At 42.8% G+C, this 18569-nt stretch overlaps 1 long non-coding RNA gene across 1 annotated transcript in view; it reads right to left on the minus strand.

The window, feature by feature from the left end:
- Positions 1-11859: 11859 nt before the first annotated feature.
- LOC146031900 (uncharacterized) overlaps positions 11860-18569 on the minus strand; it is a 37500-nt gene continuing 30790 nt past the window's right edge. The window contains exons 2-3 of the long non-coding RNA XR_014457357.1: positions 17513-17643; positions 11860-12038 (exon numbers count right to left, since the gene is read on the minus strand). This is a non-coding gene — a long non-coding RNA (uncharacterized LOC146031900). The remainder of the gene's footprint in view (positions 12039-17512; positions 17644-18569) is intronic.

Below are 18569 nucleotides of genomic sequence, written 5' to 3' on the forward strand. Positions count from 1 at the left end.
TAATTAATGTTATGATTTTGGATCACCCTCGTTGACTTGTTTGGATGATGGACCACCCTGACGGGGGGCAATATCATTACCAAGCTGGGTGTATAGTCATGTTAGAGGGTTGAGTGGGTGCCTTTTGTTGGTAGCTGTTGAGATTTATTGGTTTGTGTGCACCCTGGGTAATAACAGTTGGAATTGAAGGTTGCTAGTTCTTTGGCACATGGTTAGAAGGGGATAAGTATAGTCACCGTATTTTAATTTAATTAAGAAGATTGAAATACTCTTCATATGCCTCAGTTAAATGTATGTCTCTGAGTCTTTAATTACATTATCATTTTATTATTCATGTGTTAATTATATGGTGTTTGAGTAGAACACCCCTCAGATGATTGAAGGTTTATACGTTTCTAATGTAGTTTCCAGCACATGAGAGATGATTGGCTAATAGTCACTTCTCTCTCAGCGAATCATCAGATGAATTCTATGGCAGTGGCTCATAAGTTCAGGGCTAGTTATACTTTTGGGCGGAACCCCACACATAATTTTTCTACATTTTAACCATTTCTATGTACACATTACACATAGCTTCACTTACAGGTCTATTGGGGCAATATGACTCAACTCTCACATGACCAAACATGATTGCATAGACCTGGGGTAGCCAACTCCAGTCCTTGAGAGCCACCAACAGTTAATATTTTGCAGGTCTCCTCACAGAATCACTAATTAGCTCCACCAGTAGATCTTTTAAAATGTGTTAGTAAGTAAGAGTGCACCTTTGCAGCAGTTAGGTTGTCTGGAAAATGTGAACTGTTGGTAGCTCTCGAGGACTGGAGTTGGCTACCACTGACATAGACCATAAAATGATACGATTCAGTAAAAAATAACTCTTAATAATTCCTAGAAAAACTCCCACATTACAAAATGATGTCCAGCATGTTCCACCTCAGCCAAACACAATTCTTAGTAAGTGTATCCAAGCGTTAGACAAACTGATACACCCCAGGTTTGCCGCACTAGTCAGCAGCAGCAACAAGCCACGCCCCATTGCTAAAACAAAGGTTTTGCATATATTGTACATAAGGGCTAATTCAGTAAGCCCCGCAGAATCCTGAAAATTGCGACTGCAGTCTTAGTAATGACAGGGGCGGCCATTGTCCATTTCGGGGATAGCGACACTCGGTTTAGGGGTGCAGCATGGACAACGCAGGTGTGTCTGGACCGTTGGGATGGAGGTGGTGGCTGCATGACATCACACACAGCTGCTCTGTCCCGAAAAATGGACAGCCTATGCCTGGCTCCGCTGTATCACAGGGAGGGACCCAGTGTGTGGGGAGGTCTTTCCCTTGATCTGGGCAAAATTTTGCTAAATTACAATTCATGCAGAATCAGACCTAGTACGGGAGCAGAGCAGCTTTGGGGACATTGGACCAAGCATCATGTAACAGAAATAGTACTCTGACTGAATGCATGTCCTATTCCAGTAATAAATGGAAAGTGAATGGGTAAAGGGCATTGGAATTAAGAGAGAAAACAACACAACTAATTCAGATGGAACAGCTTTTTATTGCAGTGGACGGTTCACCATAGCACTGAAAGCATTTTGCAATTATCTTGAAATCCCAAGTTAAACACAACTAAGATTATCACAGATCCTTCACAGGATAACATGTATACTTCGTCTAAGCCTTGCTTATGGGGCACTGCAACCAACTGGGCTCCATCTGTGCACTAGCAGGTAGATCAGTCTGCCAGCTAAAAATAATATAAGTGTGATTTCTCTCGCTGTCTAGACCCCAACCTTTTCCATTATGAAAGCCAGGCAAACACATCACATTTGTCCCTGAAAGCAAACACATATATGAATATATTGATAATTCAAGCAAGGGTTTGAATGTTAGCAGGCATGCAGTGAGAGTACGTATACAATGGACCTCACATTGAAAAACCACAGATATATTTCCAAACAAATTATATTAAATTCCCCTAAGTTCTACATAACAGCTAGCCTGAATGGTAAAGGATAAATATGTTATATATAAGCAGAAAATCACTAATCCAGGGTTAGTGATACAAATCAAATAAAGTTTAGATTTACAGGGAAGAAGAGGGTTGCACCTTCTCCAGCCAAGTCTCGGTACTCTTGGAAAAGACGTATATAACCAGGAACTAATACGAAGCACACGCTCATGTCTGTAATTCATATCCAACTAGTGATCTCAATAAATATTTAAACCCAACCAAATGATAACTTTTATTTTTTACTTTCAGAAGACTTTCATGGTCGCATCTGATGCGACCTTTTAGAAGCACTGAGGGCCAGATGTATCAATCTTCAAAAAGTGATAAAGTGGAGAGTGATATATAACCAGCTAATCAGGTCCTAACTACCATGTTACAGACTGGAGTTGAAAAATGACAGGTACGAGCTGATTTGCTGGTTGTCTCGCCACACTATATAAAATCAACTCCACGCCGACGTGGATAGTGGGGGTATGAAAAGGTCGGAGGACGCGTACCGACGCCCCTCGCGGGCTCGCTGCGCTCGCCACGCTTCGGGTTGGCATCAATAGTGGGGTGGCGTTAACAATGGAGGGCCATTTCACCCATCAGGGGGGGTTTGCTATTAAAATGGGGGGGTTTGGGGCTTTTTACAATGAAATCAATGTAAACTTGGGTCTCAGGGACCATTTTACATTGATTCCAATGTAAAAATCGCGTCGATCGCATCGCATGCGATTTGGTTGGCATGCGATGCGATCAACGTGATTTTTCCGACCCGATCAATACAATCAAAATCGTGGGCGCCATGCTAGGAAACAAGTACCGCATTCCCTAATGTCAAAACTGTGGCAAGGCATGATGGGACTTGTAGTTTCACAACAGCTGGAGGGCCATAGTTTAAACATGACTGGCCTAGAGATTAGAAATCACCAGCAGTTGGTGTATGTGTCATAGTTGCCTGATGGGTACTTTTAAAGTTTCTGAACATAGGATCATTTCTGTTCAAGAAAAAAAGGGGGAACAATGATGGGTAACTGAAATTAAGCTTAGAAACCAGGATATACAAAAAAGTTGTAAAATGAAGCAATACAGAAATATTTTACTTTAACTCCAACACCCCTGAAGAAGTACCTTTTAGAGGACAAAACGTGTAGGGTTTCTAGTGCCGTATTCAGCCACCGTTGGCGAATTCACTGCTATTGCTCACACTCAGCCTATGGTGTTGGCTTTAAGCATTCACAGCTTTTCTAAAGTGTTGGTAAAAAATATGGAAGCTTTTAACAATGTGCCATTTTATATTTGTAATCCATTTTATCAATGCTAAAAAAATATACTGATTTTCAATTACAAGTGGTCCTTACAAGTGGTCATTGGGTCTTTGTTTCCGTGTTATTTTGCTTGGTGAGGGTATAATTCCAGAATCCAGTGGATTTACAGCTCATCACAAAGGACACCCTTAGAGGCTTAAGAAGAAAAGAAATAACAAATGAGAGAAATCTGATTTACAATTTGAAGCGTATTCAATTTATTTATTTTTTTAAATGATGGATATATTACAGATCCAATACCCTCACGATTCAAATGAGTGAAAATCCATTTTTATTGTTCATTATGACAAGGGTTGTGAAACATCTGTAAACTTGCTGATAGTAAAAACTATTTAGATTTTTATCTAATGTACACTTTTTATTCTCCCAACAAAACATAATTAGCAAATCGGTGAATTTGTGAATCCTTTGGGCTCAGTCACATGTATGCAGTGTCACATCTCTGCAATCCTCTTGGGCATTGCTTGACCCTATTTTCAATGCAGCACGATTGGCTTTTTCATCAATAACATTGATTGACACATCAAATATATGTCCTGTATAAACCCATAAACCCACTGCGGTATAATTATGTGCATTTTTAAATATACGTTTATAAAATGTATACATTAAAGTTTTGGGGTGCTTCTCCGGGACTGATTTTCCAGAGTCCGTATGGTACTGAATTAAACCCTCTGGAGGGCCCCTAGGTAGTCAGAATCTCAGGGCCCACCTCTCAAATGATCTTCTAATACGTTTTTAATTTTACCAACCAACAGTTTACAATCTGGAAACTGATGTGAATCTGATGTCTATGTACTTAATGTTGTGAATGGGTACATTACATTAATACAGTATTTTCTCTAGAGTATTTATGTCAAGTTGTGCTTCTTTGACTTGATTCATTTTACTGTATCTATCATTTGAAAAAAAAAATAGGAAAAAGCTTGATTGTACAAGATCAAATAAAAATTATTTTTGCAGGAAAGCTGAACAGAGAAGGTGCGTCATCTGACTTGTCCGGTAGGGACTACTCCCTAATCTAACATGTTTTAATTATACCCATGGGGCTTGGAATTTACTTGTATCCCGCAGACAATGGTTGATTCTAAAGCCCTATACACACTAGAGAATATATATAAGGACTTTCTGAGCAATATCTTTTACTATAGCCTCTTGTGTATACACCTTGATGTTCTTAACGATGCGCCTCGTTAATGACCCCTCCCATCTGCTGAACATGTGTATGTCAATTTTACTATAAAACCAAACGGGTCATGGTGACATCACTGAACGATATTATTTACTGATATCATTCAATGTGTACACTCAATATCGCCGCCCGGGCCATTATTGTTAGCTATTGGCCAGCAGGGTAGTGTGCTATTGGCGAGCAGGGTAGTGTGTATGGGGCTTAAGGTGAGCACATGCAGAGATCTTTCTGATTGCAGTGATATTTCCTGCATTAAAAAATGTAGCATTGGTTCCAGGGGCGTAGTAACACTCCTTTAAGCATACCTAGTGCCGGCAAGAGGATACCTACTCCTCCGCTGAGCCATCCTTCTGACTGATATTCTAGAAGGTGGTGCACAATGGCAAAGGATTAGGCACAGTGCAACAGTCTCACTGCGCAGCAGTATATTACCAAAGATGGCACTAGGAAGATAGTGCCAGGGAGGAGGAGGGACCCACTTGCCGACACACGGTAATTAATTACACTCTGAGATCAGAGTGGGCAGTGCAGGGCCACCTGGGTCTTCTTACTGGAAATGTCTAGGTGACTATCAGATAAGAGTTACAATATAATTAGAAGTCTGATGTAGGCACGCGTGATGATGACGATGGGGAGCAGCAATACTTTCTAGATGAATTTGTTCAGCTACTTGTTTACTGTCCCTTCCAAAATGTGGCCAACTATTAAGGATAAATATTTGTCCAGCAGTAGTTTCAAATCTGTCAATCAAACCATATGAATACGTTTTCTCACCATCAGATTTCTGGATATACTGTAGTGACTCAACTGTGTCGCACAACTGTAGCGGCAGATGCTGACCCAGCAGCCACACTGTAGGAATCCATTACTGTAGATGATCTGGGAGAGGGGACATTTGTTTCCTGCTGATGGCAAAATGTAGTGAGAGAGCTGAGCTTGTAGAAGTAATCCAATCGACCTTCTGTATCCCATCCTATTTATTACTGGTGCTGACAGCAATGGGAAACTCTGTTACCAGTCACTCAGATTGATTCTGAAACGTGACTGTCTTTAAAGCTATTTCCACAGGTATCTTTTTATTTTCTTACAATATTTGAAAAATATATATTTTTTAAATCCACTAAATTCCATGTGTACCGCAATAGTTTCATTATGTCTGTTTGTCTGCAGGACATTAAATGAATCACTGTTTAATTTAAATGAACATACTGTACATATGTGTTATATTTGAGGATATTGGATAATATACAATCTATATGAGGACCTGGGATGCAAATTTAGGAGCCAACTTTACTACTGTATTTATAAACATTATTACTGCAACCAATTGCATATTGTTGAACCTATGGAAGATAAATTACAATGTTATGGAAAAATACAAAATTGTATCTTTGTATGGGTGTTCACAGACTCAGGGGGTTATTCATATTCATTTTCATCCCCACGAGGGACCAATGGTGTGCATCTGCGCTTGTGCAGACGCATGGTGTATGCACCCACGGCTAACAGTCTGTTTGTCAGGTGCATGCACCCAGGACAGCAGGCAGGAGCAGATAGGGGTGGAGAGGGGCGCGGGGAAGCCCCATTAGCATATACACTGGGCGTTCTCCTGCTAATGAGGTGGTGACGTGGGGGCGGGGGGGGGGGTGGGCAACTGACATCACCGGATGTCAGCTGCCCCCCCATTTCCGTCCCAGCATGCACGCATATGGAAGTGACTTGAAAGTCACTTTTATATGCGTGCACCTTCCACATCTTTCGAAAGATGTGGGTGTTCCCCGCAGCATGCGAATGGATGTTTATATTAAAAATCCATTTGCAGCCCATGCATGGGAAAACATGCTGCGAGGGGCGGCCGGGCAGACCGGCATTCGCCGGCGGGGCTTGGTGGACTCTCAAAGCTGCAAATTCGCATCATCATTGATTGAAAGTTCCTGACCCTGGTGTCGTCTTCTGTGCTTCAGTGCTTTAGGTATGTCACAGCCCCAAATGTGAAAATATGGGTGTCAAAAGCTGCCATGGCTGTGAAAGGCAAGAGAATGGTTTATGTGTGCTTAATGGCCTTTTATAGGCAGCACACTTGAACACAGATGATTGTTGAACTTGTGTCAGATGTAAAATTCAGATAGAAAACGTGTTGAGGACTTCCGGTACCGCCCTGGGATGAAGCGGTAGCAGGAGAGGAGAGCTCCACTGCCAGGCTGCCCAAACCCCCCATCACACGGCATAATAGCCTCCCCACAGACCGCTCGCCACCCCCCGCCATTTCCAGAAGTCCAGCGCTGTATGAAGCGCTATTACAGCGCCATGCCCATCACCGCCAGCAGACAAAATTGAGAAAGACCTCCGGACCCCAGCATCCAAGATGGCGCAGGACGCCAACTCCCGCAATGCAGCTCCACAATCCCCGCAGCAAACAGCCCAGCACAGTGCCCCACCGGTACCTGCCGCTCACCCTACACCAGACTGGGTCCCAAACAGTGAGTACTCTCCCCCCGACCACCCGCTGCCTCCCTCCAGCGAGCCAGTCACATATGGTGACATGGTTGCCGCAATAAGAGCTGCAATAGGCTGCTCAAAGAGCAGACGGCCGATATAAACAGGCAAATTGCTAACCTGCAGCAAAGAGTACTTGTCACTGAACAAACCGTGGGTGCAACATTTGCTGATGTGGCTGATATGAAACAATCTTTACTCTCTGCCCATAAGGACATAAATTACTTGCATAACAAGGAACAAGACCTTGAGAACCGCTCAAGAAGATGTAATCTATGTACTATAGGGCTCCCTGAGACCCTGAAAGGCCAGGAGCTCTTTGACTTCATCAAGCTGACACTCCCTGAACTTTTACAGATAGCAGACAGATGCAATGACCTTATAATAGAAAGGGCTCGCCGCCTGGGATCACTCAGGCCACAGGAGGGCGCCAGACCCAGAGCCGTGATCTTTAAAACCCTAAATTTCCTGCACAAGGAATTAATCTGGTCAGCCTCACGAAAAATACGTGACATTACCAGGCAGGGGCACAAAATCCTGGTATTTCAGGACTTCTCGGCAGAGTTATCCAAATCCCGCAGGGACTTTGCCCCGCTATGCTCTCAGCTAATCCAAAAAAGGGACTTTGCCCCGCTATGCTCTCAGCTAATCCAAAAAAGCATCAAATTTGCCATGTTATATCCGGCCAAACTCTGCATCTTCCAGGGAACGACCTATAAAGACTTCACCTCCCACCAAGATGCCGAAGCATATATGAAAGAAAATGATGCCGATTTCCATCGGGATACCGAATGGGCAGAAGACTGACCTCATCTCCTTCCCCCAGCACCTCTTCCCCCCTCCCTCTACTACTGGAGCCAGCTTTTCCTTTCTACAGATGGAGCCTTACCTTCAGAAGCGAAAGCGGTGACCCAATAACACAGCACACCCCTTCCCTCCCCCCCCCCTCCCCAAGGAACCTTACCCCCCCCCCCCCCTTTGCTACAGCATACTTTGGAGGATTCTCAGAACACTCGGCTCATTGTTTCCTTGGACTCTCCCCCCCCCCACCCCACTTACCCTCCTATTTCTTCAAGATACTGTTAGCCATCTTGGAACTCTGTCTTCATTGCCATCCCTAAGGAACTACGCTGCGATTATCTAAACTTCTTATACATTGGCTATATGTTGCAAGGGGTCACCCTAACAACACGCTAAACCACTCTACCCCACCGCTGGGATATAGTATCCCTACACTAATGAAAACAAGGCTGCCACAGAACTCTCACCCCCCCCTCACCCCCTCCCCACTCCCCTCACCTCACCCTAGCGCTTGTGGCGAGCGCCCTGGTTTACATTATCTCATACTATTAAAGTTTGGGCTCCCTCCTGGCTTAGGAGCGTGCCCTCCAGTTCTAAGTTACACACGCTCAGTGAAGCATGCAAATTTTATACTATTGCACTTGGAAGTCGTATATTGTTGTTTATGTTATTCTCCCCCTTACCCTTCCTCATCCCCCACCCCACCTTTGCGATGATTGCTCATATCAATGTTGTTTTACTTTTTCCTATGCATTTAATGTTCCAGGAATTGTCCCACATTCTAATGCCAATGCTGTTTTACAATGTCTTCTCTATCGGTAGCTGGAACGTGGGGGGTATAAACTCCCCCCAGAAAAGGAAGCGCATTTTGATGTATCTGAACAAGCTTCGACTAGATATCGTGTGCCTGCAGGAAACCCACCTCACCCCGACAGAAACAGCAAAATTACAGATTCTACAATGGCAGATCTTATCCTCAGCTTCTTGCAACTCCAAGTCCCGCGGGGTCGCGATCCTGGGTAAGAGGCAGACACCAATGACCGCTGAAACACTACATGCAGACACCGAAGGCAGATACACACTCTGCCGCATCACTATAGCACAAGCCCAATATCTTATAATTAACGTATATGCGCCAAACACCTACTCTAAGGCATTTTTCCTTACTATAATAAAACTCCTTACACCCTACTTACATTTACCCATAATTTTCTGTGGGGACTTGAACTTAATATCCCACCCCGTCCTTGATAAACAGTCTCAACCCTCCAGAACCCTCCCCAAATTGGGCATGCCAGCCATGGCACAAAAATTACACCTGCTTGACATCTGGCGCCTCTTCAATCCCACAGAACGGGACTATACATGCATCTCTGCAGCCACTGGCAAAATGTCCAGAATAGACTACATCTTAGCATCCACTACTCTATTCCCCAAAATCATTGCAGCTGCAATTGAACCGATAACAATTTCAGATCATGCAGTTATAAGAATTTCCTTTACCACCACTCAGGAGAAGAGCTCCTTTATCTCATGGAGATGCCCGTCCTCCCTAGCTACCTCAGAAACCTTACGAACCATTGTCAGAAACACATGGGATGAATATGCCCTGAATAATAGTGAGACAGCCCTCACCAACCCACCCCTCTTTTGACAGGCCTCAAAGGCCACCATAAGAGGAAGGATAATCTCACATACTTCCAACCAGAGAAAATCCACAGCTAATGAATTCTCCCAAGCCCAATCTAACCTGACCTCCGCCTTTTTACTTTATAAGCGCTCCCCTATTGCGCACAATAAAATGGAATACATGACCGCCAAGGCCTCCTTTGAAGGTCTTTTTACTAAATCTGAGGCTTTCTACACCTTTGCAGCCAATGCAAAATTTTATAAATTTGGTAATAAAACCAGCAGACTGATGTCAAATCTTCTTAAAGGTCACCATGCCCCATCAACCATTCACCCCTTAAGACCCCGACGGCAAAAATAACAAACTCAAATGCCCAAATAGCTGAAACCCTAAATGGATTCTACAAACTGTTATATTCTGCACCCACATCTGATGCCTCTCAGGCTAACGCTTTCTGGGAAAAACATCACCACCCCCCACCTTTCCCCGGTATCAGCAGATACCCTTACCAAGGATTTCTCTCTAGAAGAGGTCCAAACCGCTATAGCAGGACTGAAGCCGGGGAAAGCACCTGGCCCTGACAGCCTAACCCCAGACTATTATAAACTCCTATCATCCCAAATTGCCCCTACACTTGTAGCGACTTATAATTCCATTCTACACAACGACATAGCCCCCCCGTTCTTCAATACGGCCACTATCAAAGTTATTCTGAAACCAGGCCGTGACTTAGCGGACCCAGGCTCCTACCGCCCTATATCCTTACTGGACATAGAGTATAAAATACTTACAAAGATTATAGCTGAGAGACTGAAGACCTTACTTCCATCCCTTGTACATGGAGACCAGACGGGTTTTGTCATGGGGAGAAACCCTGTTACCAATATCCGCAGAGTCCTTTCAGTTCTGCACCAGTCCCGGTTGGCCGTGTTGGGCGCCCCGCTGGTGGTTCTCTCCTTGGACGCGGAGAGGGCGTTCAACATGGTCCACAGTGTTGCACAAATTCTCCTTCCCTTCGAAATTTATTACTCTTCTAAGCACACTTTACACTGGCTCAGCATCTAGGATCCAATGCAATGGAACACTATCAGAACCCTTCCCCATACTTCGAGGAACCAGGCAGGGATGCCCTCTCTCACCCTTATTATTTGCCCTTGCCCTTGAACCCCTGGCCATAGCCTTGCGCCAATCCCCAACTTTCCAAGGCATTCAGATAGGAAAGGTCGACCTCAGAGTCTCTCTATTTGCAGACGATATGCTGCTCTTCCTCACCGCACCTGAATACTCCCTTCCCGAAGCCTTAAAAATAATCGAACAATTTAGCTCCTTCTCAGGATATAAGATAAACATGAACAAATCTGAACTGATGACCCTGAAAGCCCCCCCCCCCCCCCCTTCTTTTCCCGGGCAGGCCTGATCTCCAAAAGATCAAACTGCAACAAGTACAGATTAAATACCTGGGCGTCCAAATCCCAACAAAAATGACCAAAATATACTCCTCTAATTTTGACCCCCTGCTCTCTTCTATATTTAAATCCATGGACACATGGAAAGACCTTTCGTTGTCTTTATTGGGAAGGGCTGAGGTCATAAAATCAATGCTACTACCTAGATTACTATATGTGATGCAGATGCTCCCACTACGATTATTAAACAAGGATATACAAACGCTAAACTCCCACATTGCAAGATTCCTCTGGAATACAAAGAAATCCAAAATAGCACTGCGCAAACTCCAACTACCCAAACCTCTAGGAGGACTGGGCATCCCAGACTTAAAACAGTACTCTAAGGCTCTGCTCTGCCGCTTCGCTCTTGGGTAGCTGGCGGAGCTTAGCAACTACTCAGAATATGAAATAAACTGCGCAATGTTTGCCCCTTACTCCCCCGGAGCTCTCTTACACACCCCTCGCAAACATATTCCACCTCACATCCTACACAATCGACTGTTCACTGACACACATGCGGCGTGGTGGTCTGCCTCGAAGGACCTGGGTCGCGACTCCGAGACCTCCCCCTGGCTACCTATTTGGGGAAACCCAATGTTCACCCCAGGAGTAGACAGCTCTATTCTCCTCAGACTACGCCATAAAGGGCTGAAGATTATCTCACAGGTCTTTGACCCGGGAGGCCACTTATGCTCTATCGCAGATCTCCAATCCAGATTCAACCTACCCAACAACAGCACATTTCCACTGTTCCAGATAAGACACTATGCAAACTCCCTCCCCACACTTATTCCATACTCACCTGCTACACTAGTACTAATGGGACACATATCATCCTTACAAACAGCAACTTTCAAAACCAAACATATCTACAAGCTGTTAGCCTCTCTCCCAGCAGAAAATAATTGGAAACAAATCACATCTAAATGGGTGAATGATTTCCCTTTATTGGCAAATGGCAACTCACTTCAAACATATCATCACAACACTCTACGTATACTCAAATCCTCCATCCTCCAGGAAGTCCACATTAAGATGCTCCATAGAGCATACATATCACAACACCGTATAAGTTTCTTTGTCGAGGAGGAAACAGGTATGTGTCCAAAATGTCGGTTCCATACGGCCTCCTTCATACATAACTTCTGGACCTGCAGGCATGTAAGAAGATTCTGGTTTAAGCTTGTTTACTACATCAACTGCAACTTCAACTTAAAGGTATGTTTGGACCCTCTTCCATTATTATTTGCCAATTTTGAAGCTTGGTCACTCCAACCTGTATCAGCCCACCTGATCCCGATTCTAACACTCACTGTCACTGTTGCAAAAAAGGTGATACTGAACTCGTGGATCTCCTCCCACATCCCCACTATAAATGAGGTCGAAGCTCTGATGTTGAATTACATGTATTATGATAGATATGACACGCTAAGACATTTTGATGCTCCTATCTCCCGTTTTTACTATGTATGGGGCCCATTTATACGTAGTCGAAACCCTGTACTGAAAGATAACATCTGTAAACTCTCTAGATTCCTCTCCAGATACTAGGATAGGGAATGTAAACTCTAATTCCATACAATCATCGCAATCCCCCCCCCCCTCCCACCCCTCCTTCCCTGGTTAATCTAGTTCAGAGATTTTTGTCTGTATTATTAAAACTTGTTAACTTAATATAATATAAAATGATGGTTGCACAAACCTAATTACCCCTATATGATGCGAGGCAGACAGACTGCAAAACCACCTGATAACCTCACGCAGACGGTTAGACACGGAGTAAAGGAACTATGGAGAGAGCTGGGATATCTCCCCCCCCCCTCAGACTTACCTATAAAATACCTACTAGAATTACCCCCCCCCCCCTCTCTCGCCTCCTCCAATCCAGCTCTTCTCTGTCTCCATACCAATGTTCATATGTAAACGGCTGTACACACCACTACGGTGAACCAGATGTGATGTCCATATTGTCCATAACGATGTTTGTTTTGTATCTATATTTCCGCTATATGTTCTAACTTGTATTATAAAGTGCAAACCTGAATAAACATATTTAAAAAAAAAAGAAAACGTGTTGATTCGCAGCCTTGCAAATCAACCACAATAACCCCCTCGGTTTGTACTATTGTCTTGACTTGTTATTGTTTGTCTCATTGGAAATAACGACACCTGCGTATCTGTAAACTGTATATTTTTGTCCATCATACAGCACCTTAATAAAAACTTTTTGAAGAAAAAAAAAACATTATTACTGCATTTTCCAAAGTTTCACAAAATTAAATTCTTGACAGTCAAAGTTGAATACATACAGATGGAGCGGGCATCATCCTTGGCCGGCGCTCGCCAGATCCCTTGCACCGGCGATAGAGACTGGGACGCGCGTGCGTCTCACATGCACGTGCGTCCCAGTATCACGGTGGCTGGGCAGCGTCTTCCTGCCCGTCTCCACTTCAGGGAGCCAAAATAGCGACAGAAAATAGCAAAACTATCTTATAGCAATCCCCTTGCAATTTGACGGACAGGAAGGCGGCATTTGTGGGTGGTTACGGCCATTTTCTGAGTGTCAGGAGAAGGGCAGGCGTGCCCAGGCATTTTAGGGGGGGGGTGTAATGTTAGATCTGGCCTCGACCAGTCTAATTCTGACCTAGAGTTGTGGAAGGGTCAGAGTAAATTGCATATGGATGTGTGAAAGGACAGTAGATATATCGCTCATGGATTTACACAGGGTGGGTTTTAACTCTGTCTGGGCGTCAGCTAACTACTTGCAGTCATCTGCAAATTTGCAGCTGAGCGATCAGGTTAGCAATAGGCCCAAAGTCCGGGACCTCCTGCAGGTACCAGGCTACAGTATTACATTAACCCAATACTGTATCTCTCACCATTATAAGTCCTTTTTTAATATTGAATGTGTTGTATGTCTGTTATTATAGTAAGTTTTTATTGATGTAAATAGCGCGTCACTCAAATGAATAGTATATTATTCTATTCATTATTCTGCTGACTGTAAGTGCAGCAAGTTGTATTGTACAGCGTGTGTGTGTCCTTTATATCCTTAGCCATGATAACTGTGCTGCATTTCGTGATCACTACTCCCTGCCCCAGGGGACCTGGGACAGAGGATAGAGGTAGGCATAGAGTACAGATAAAGTGCTCTTAGCCTCTTAACTGTGTAATAATTTTAATTTTGTTCAAAAGCAGTTTAAAATTGAACATTTATTTAAAATATAAATAACATATGCAATTTAAAAAATAAATAAACATCAGTACAGATGGGCAATAAACAATATAAGACCATCGATGATCTGTCCATGGCAACTATTTTCCTTGAATCTACTTGTCTCTGCAGCTCGGCTGGCCACACGGCAAGTGGTATCCGGATAGCTGATAGACAATAGGTCGACACTATGGACAGAAATCAATGACAAATTACGCTATGTGCAGTGAATCCTGTTTAGCATTTGCTGCACATTCACAAGGTTCTGGAGGGCTGCAGCATTCTCTGCCAGCCCTCCCTGTCACCCTATTCAACTCCGCAAGGGCTCGCTGCCCCTGATGGCGAATTTTAGCCCCAGGGAGCCAGGGGACGGCGGCAAGCAGGGAGATGTAAGCCTCCTTACCTGCCCTATAATTTGTGGGGGAGAAGGTGGGCTCCTGGGGACACAGGCAGGCGGGAGAGCTGGCAGGGGACATGGGTAGGGAGCCGCTTCACTGGTCCCGCTCGTGCATATTTAATGAGCGGGACCAGTGTGAAGTGAATATTTAATGAGCGGCTCCCGGCCCCCTGCTGGCGAATGTGTAAAAATTAAAAATAAATGTTGCAAGCACATGAATAAAAATAGCATGCCCTTTCACAGAAAAAAAAAATCTGATTTTTTGACACCAAAAAAAAAAAAACCCTTTATTTTAAAAGATCACTTTCCAGTTCACCTTAAAAAGATGTCGAATGCAAAACAGTGAATCATGGCAAAAATCAGGGAGAAAAAAGTTCTCCATCCTAGCATTGAATGGCGAATCCCAGTGATAACCCCATTGAAATACACCAGCGAATTGCATTGAGCGTGAAACGGAGAACCGTCCGGCATTCACTGTTTGCTTTCGGCAAACAGTGAACATTGAAAAGGGTGAATCAGATTTTCAATGAAAAGATTTACCGCAAGGAGTGAAAACAGCCCGATTCGCCGAAGAAAAACGGTGAATCAGGAGCATTGATTCCTGCTATATGTGGTGAACATGGACAAAATGTTGCCAAAAGCAAAATGTCAACATTCCTATGCCTGACATATGAAAGGTTCGACATGAGTTATTTTATCTTTATTTTCTTCATTTTTTATTTAGCTTTTTCATACTTTACCATCCTTGTGATCCCTGAATAGGAACAGGTCGAAGCATGGTGAGCAAAGCAAGGGGGTGCGATACACTAACTGGGGGTCCACGTGCTTAGATGTTGACATTTGCATAAAAAAAGTTAACTCATGTGGACCTTTTTCCAATGTCGACCTTTTGGGTCAACCTTGACATGGTGCACCTGATATACCACACTCACAGAAGGTGTCGACATTTTCTCAACATCCCTGTTTATTAACAACTTTTTATCAAAGCTTCTCCCCTAGGGCTAATCCCCTGATAAGTGCATACTGTAGGTATTTGTGCAGGAGCATTAGCTGATACACCGCTTCAGACACTACAAAATGTACTGTAGATGCCCAGTTTCCTTGAAGAAAGTTCACACTGAGCTAAAATTACCTTTTATCTGGTCGGTAGAGCAATCTGCACATTACAGATGTTATACAGTATATCATGCAACAATTTAAACTTTAGTATAATTCCAGTTCCAGCAGGAACTTTATTAGCCGTTATGTTGTTTAGTACTGTAATAATTAGAAGTAAAGTAGAACAATTAAATAACATGTGTTTTCATGATAAAAACTTCGAGAAGCATTAACCAAGCTTCTCCTCTCAGCTGATGGGAACATCTGAATAGACAGCTACTGAGCGGTTCCATATCTTTACTGTATGCATATGTTATCCTTCTACAAGGAAGCCACATAAAGTCCAGAACAAGCGTAGAACATTCAATGAAATTGTATAAAATAACTGTGCCGATTATCCACGCATTTCTCCACCTGTGTGATATCGGCAGTTCCCTCAGTAGGCTTCATATTTTTATAGAATTTCCACTTTGCGACACCCTTAACACAGGTTGTTATTCTGTGTATATATATATATATATATATATATATAGACATTGAAGGGGCTCTGCACACACTAAATTAACTGATAATAAATAGTGGAGATTTGGTTCATGAATTGATCAATGCATTTAAGCCTGCAGCCCCTGTCAAGGGACCCCACTGTTCTGCAGGTCCTACCACTATCGCTGAAAATGGCTACAATACACATAGCTATCACATCAATGTTTGATACCAGGCATGCTATCTGGTCTGAGGCTCACAGCAGACTGTGCTTTTATAGGTGAGCAGCTACCAATACACCTGTCACTAATCATCTAGGGAAATGGCTAACATAAGCTATGATTATCAGTTAATTTAGTGTGTGCAGAGCCCCTCCAATGTCTGTTTAAACAATGTGGTCACAAGCCATAGGGCACCCCAAAACTAGGAAAGGTGAGTGCCGATGTTAAGTGTATATATATATATATGTATATATATATATATATATATATATATATATTTGCGCATGCACCAAATGCCGCTCTATGTAAGTTATGTCCAGCAGGAAGGGTAGTTACTGTAGATCTGATATACGATCGGGGTCGAATCGCACAGTGCCGTGTACACATTCAATTTAGACTATATAGTCTTGCCTGCACAGTTTATTTTTCTATTAAATTTCTATGCCGCAAAATCAAATAGAAAAATAGACCAAAGCAAACTGTGTTGATATTGGTATTTTTAATGCCATCTTATAATTGTGTTTGCTTTAAAGATATCTTTTATGCAGTATTCCTAATTTAGGCTGTGTATATTATGGACCACAGTGTTGTTGATAAGAGCCACTGGAGACTGCTGTAAAATCAGATGTAAAAGCAAAGTACAGTACAATATCATCATTAATTATAGTGCAATCTGACATAGAGGGGGTTATTTTGGTTCACTCTTTCTGACAAATTGCTTCTTAGAAGGACAAAACCATGTGCACTGCAGGGGGGCAGATATTACTTGTGCAGAGAGAGTTAGATTTGGGTGGGGTTTTACTTCAAATGGATATCTATAATGCAGTGTAAAAATAAAGCAGTCAGTATTTTCCCTGAACAGAAACAAAATAACTCACAAAAATCTAATCCTCTATGCACATTTTACATCTGCCCCCTGCAGTGCACATGGTTTTGCCCTTCTAAGAAGGAATTTGTCATAAAGAGTGAATCAAAATAACCCCCAGAGACCCCTTAGGAAAGCTACAATGCATGTCTATTTCATCTTTATAAATAAATACTGACATGCTTGACAAATTGTTAAACTACAGCCTACATCATAAAAAGAAGACATACTTATCTCCCACTACAAGTGTAAGTACATGGGAAAAGCATAATGGCCCAGGAGTTGTAGTTAGGAAGTGATGGAATGGGTGGAGCAAGGGATAGGATGGTAGGGGGCGGGGCTTTTACCTTTCTCCTCCAGGTGGGGATTCTGTCCGGCTTCTGCTCACCGTAGGGAACCTGCATTACGGTTTTACAGGTGTGAGACTGGCTCGGACTGGGCAAGGCCGGGGGAATCTGAAAGATGCTGGCTCCATTTACTGGCAAATGATAAAAAAAAACAGTTTGAAACAAATTTGCAGGAGGGCTACTACAAGCCAATACATTAAAGGCATGAGAATCCCTTCAGCGCACTTACAGGGTATGTAGTCTGGGGAGAAAAGAGCCGTTTTGAGACGATTGTTGTACAGAATTTCCCTGCTCTGAACATTTATGTTTTTGCATTGTCTACATTTTGTGTCAACAGGAAAAATTTGGTGTTTAGCAATGGCATATGGAGTGGTCAAATGTCATAAAACATAAATGTCACACAAACAGGTCCATATATATAGAATCCCTGTTTGTCAGGGTCCATTTATCTAGCGCGCAACAGAGCTTTGTATTTTGCCTTCCTGAAAACAACAGGTGTTACTAGATGACAGAGTTATTTCTGGCTTCAAGCACAGACAAAGGCATTCATCATACAATCGGCTAATTGGGGATAGTAGGACCACCGACTGCTTCTCGGCATACTGTGGTGAAAAGCAAAACCTCCATTGTCAAGGAATTCATTGAGAATGCTGAAGACATAAGAACAGCAAAAGTTCTAATAAATAAAACAAATACAACAGCATCAACAATCTAAACTTATTTTCTAAGCAAACAGAAAATATTATACAATATATTATTTAAAGAATACATTCGTATTACAAAAGTGCCAATACCTGTAGGGGAAGGCAATTTCTAAGTTTTTTTATTTGCTAGTTTAATATGATGTGCAGAATATAAATATAAATCTGTTTTATATGAGCAAAATCATAAAAAAAAAAGGTTTAAAAACATATGCTTATTATGTATGCGCAAATTATTTATCAATCGTTTTTCTACTAAAATAACAACCGTTCCCCGTTATTTCAGTTTTACATACATTCATCACAGGCTTTTAGAGGAGATTTCCTAAAATTCTCCTCCATGCCTTAAAAGTCTA

This window comes from Crinia signifera, chromosome 1, assembly GCF_055691185.1.
Source record: "Crinia signifera chromosome 1, ASM5569118v1, whole genome shotgun sequence".
Lineage (NCBI taxonomy): Eukaryota > Metazoa > Chordata > Amphibia > Anura > Myobatrachidae > Crinia > Crinia signifera.